Source organism: Benincasa hispida, chromosome 5 (assembly GCF_027475165.1).
Source record: "Benincasa hispida cultivar pf3 chromosome 5, pf3_genome.v1.1, whole genome shotgun sequence".
Taxonomy (NCBI): Eukaryota; Viridiplantae; Streptophyta; class Magnoliopsida; order Cucurbitales; family Cucurbitaceae; genus Benincasa; species Benincasa hispida.
This window is the reverse complement of record NC_143482.1, coordinates 39724016-39728138: the sequence shown is the minus strand read 5'-3', so window position 1 is coordinate 39728138 and position 4123 is coordinate 39724016.

Genomic DNA, 4123 nt, shown 5'->3' with positions numbered 1-4123 from the left:
GTTTTTATTTTTTTTACTTCATATTATTTTTAATTAATTAGTAGACATTAATGCTTATAACTAAAAGTCAATATTTAATGAAAGATCAATGTTAAAAGTATAAATCTTGAAGCTTAGAGACCAAATTGAAACAAAAACTTAAATCTCAGAAGGTATAATTATAATCTTTTAGAACCTAGTGACTAAATTAGAACCAGACTCAAAACTTAAGAACTAAGGCCTTGTTTGATAACTATTTCATTTTTCATTTTGTGTTTTTGAAAATTAAGTCTATTTTCTTCCGATTTCTTACAATGATTTGCATCTTTCATGACTATAATAGTTGAATTCTTACCCAAATTTTTAAAAATCAAAAATCAAAAATCAAATATTTACTAAAGACCTAAATATGACATTTTAAAATTTAGGGACTAAATAGAACCTTAAAGATTTAAAAAAAAAAAAAAAAAAAAAATGAAAAGTTGGAGATGTCGAATCTCATACCTCTTATATGCAAAGTGAGTGTTCTACCATTTGCTATATCCCCAATTTGAATAAGTTAAAATTTTAGTTTCATTAAGCAATTTTATTGATTTAAATATTGTGTTGCTCTCACATGTTCCATTGTGTGCGGTAGACAAAATGAACTACAACTAATTTTACAAATGGTTTAAAGAGCTTTAATATATACTCACTTTTCTATTAGATAACATAAATAATTCCTTTTAAAAGTAAATAAATAATTACTCCTTTCGGTTTCTATCAACTTTCTTTTAATATTAATTTCATCAATCGTGCTTGTAATGGACAAACACACACATATATATATAAGATTTAAATATTATTTTGGAATTAATATTTTTTAAAATTTGATTTATATTTTTCATGTCGGATTTTAAGACGTTCATTTTAGTCTCAGCATGTTTCATTTTTGTATTTATGTTCCTATATTGTTTAGCAATTAACATTTTATTTTGATTCTTCAACTTTGAAAAAATCATATTGCAAAATTTCACACAAATTCTATAAACATCATTGTAAACCTTTTAATATAAAGTTACAACTACATTTCAAGAAATCTATTAGTATTATTGCATTTAAATTTGGATCAAAAAAATGGATGATAAAAGAAAATAAAGAGATTAAAGAAACCACTACTTAAAAGTATGGATACTATTAACGGTTATGAAAGAAACAACAAGTAAAGAATAAGAATATGAATAAGAAGAAATCGACACACAAATTTTTATGTACTAATTCATTATTGTTGTGTTAGTTATGTTCATAGGTAGATGGAGAAATATGATCTAATTAACTTAAGTCATCCAATAACATAGCTAGACATGTTATCTTTGATGAACTTGTTTTTTCCATTTCCATGGAAACTTCAAAAACATTAAACTCATCTGATTTTAACCTTCCTTCTATAGCCCCTAAAACCTCACATCAGTTACCTTTATCCTTACTTTTTAATTGCCCGTTTAGCAAATTCTGATGTGAGTATTGGAAGTGCTTCTACAGTTCTAACTACAAACACTAAACAAACTGCTTAATGTGTTGATAGACCAGCTGAGGTATGTTTGAAAAATGAAAATAATACTGTTGTTGAATCAGATGCATTCCCAGAGCAGTCAAATTCTCATTCATTGAGCACATCTACAAATACCCATTCAATGCAAACTAGAAGTAAATCTGGTATTAAAGAAAAAAAGAGTATTTTTTGCTGCAACATCTCCTACTTTGTCTGATATTGAGCCAACTTCTACATGGTGAACTCCATGAAGAAGTATATCTGCAGCAACCTCAAGGGTTCGTAAATAAGTCTGCTCCGAATCTTGTTTGTAAGCTACTTAAATCCCTTTATGGTCTCAAGCAAGCCCCACATGCTTAGTTTGAATGTTTTACAACTCACTTATTGACCTTGGGATTAATACTTCATTGTTTGTAAGAAAAGTTGACAATTCTACTACATATCTCTTATTATACGTTGATGGTATTATAGTCACAATGAATGATAATTCATATAATGAAGTCTTGACTGCTCAATTACTTGATATGACCGATCTAGGAGCTCTTAAATACTTTCTGGGGTTTGAAATAGTGAAGACTTCTGCTGGTATTTCTGTTACACAAGCTAAATATGCTAGAGATATTTTGCATCGCTTTGGAATGAGTGGTTATAAACCGAGCAATACCCCTATTGCTTTAAATTCAATCAGTGACGTTCTCAGACACTGTTTGTTCTCTTGAAGCTGCTAAGGCCTATCGAGCAATAGTTGGAGTTCTTCAATATCTTACTTTCACATGACCAGACATCACATTTTCCGTAAGTAAATTGTCTCAATCCATGCACTCCCCTGCCCACTGTCATCTTACAGCTACTAAATGTTTGCTACGGTATATCAATGGAACCATCGCCAAAGGAATCTTGTTTCAGAAATCAGTTCATCCTTACCATTTGAATGCCTTCTCAGACCCTGACTGGACTGGTAATGTTCTTAATCGGAGGTCTACCACAGGGTTTATTATTTTTCTAGCAAATAACTCGATATCATGGGCTACTAAAAAGTAAACTACGGTCTCCCGTAGTTCAACTGAAGTCGAATACAGAGCATTAGCCACCACTGCTGCTGATATTTTTTGGATTCGTCAACTTCTCCATGATCTTTTGGTATTCGGACATGATCCTTCTTTTTTATGGTGTGATAACAAGTCAGCAATACAACTAGCTCACAATCCTGTTTTCCATGGACGAACCAAACATGTTGAAGTAGATTTTCATTTTATCTGCGAGAAGGTTGTGCACAATGATTTTGTGTGAGATGCATAAGTCTATTTATTTCCATGTTTCTAATATCTTATGTACATTGCTGAATGATGTGAATGCACTTTGCTGTTAATGCATGTTATGTTGGAAAAAAAACACCTCTCATTTCTATTGTCTGACTAAGCACATAATAATATAAAACAAAGATCATAAGAATTTATGTTGAGAAATATTCTTATAAAAGAAACTTCACTATTGTGAAAAATTATTACAACCACACTTATCTCATTAAATATATATATATCTTATTTCATCACTCTATTCCATTACATCCTTAGCAAATTTGAACCCAATATTTCAAGTGTGTTATTGATTTAAAAGATAAAGCCAAAAGCCTCTTGTATAGCACTTTGGAGCTCATTACTTTATATTGCCTTTTTAAAATGAAACTTCTGTTCTTCTATTATTTTCTTCAATGATCAACAAAATTCTCTAAGGTAATGTAATATTTCTATCCACCAAAAGATGAGATGTCAAAATGCTCACAAATATTATTTAGTCATGACATATTTATATGGATCTCTTGATAATGATATTTATATGAGAATCTCAAAAGAACTTAAGATACTTGAAACATATAAATCATTGTCTGAGTGGATATTTGTTGAAAGAAGTATATTAAAATAAATCAATGTTGTCCGTGTGTTTTTATAAAGAAATCATAGTCATGATTTGCAATTAACGGTATACATTGATGACTTAAATATAATTGGAACTCCTGAGCAGCTTTCAAAGGTAATAGAATATCTTAAAAAAGAATTTGAGATGAAAGATCTCAGAAAAAAAAAAATTCCTTAGTTTGCAAATTGAACATTTAATCGATGAGATATTTGTTCATCAGTCAACCTATATAGGAAAAAATTTGGAAAGATTCTATTTGGACAAAGCACATCCATTAAACATTCCAATGGAAGTCCATTCATTGGATATAAAGAATGATATATTTCGACCTCGAGACGATAATGAAGAACTTCTTCATCCTCAAGTACCATATCTTATTGCAATTGGTTCAGTTATGTATCTTTCTAAAATACAATATCAGATATTGCATGTTCAGTAAATTTATTAACTAGACATAGTTCTTCTCCAATAAAAAGACGTTGGAAGAGAATTAAGCATGTACTCCATTATATTCGAGGAACGATCAATATGGGTTTATTTAATTCAAATAAATCTTATTTTAATATAGTTGGTTATGCAGATTCTGGATATTTATTGGATCCACACAAAGCTAGATCTTAAACAGGTTATTTGTTCACATGTGGAGGAACTATATCATGGCGATCAGTGGAATAGACCATAATGACCACTTCCTCA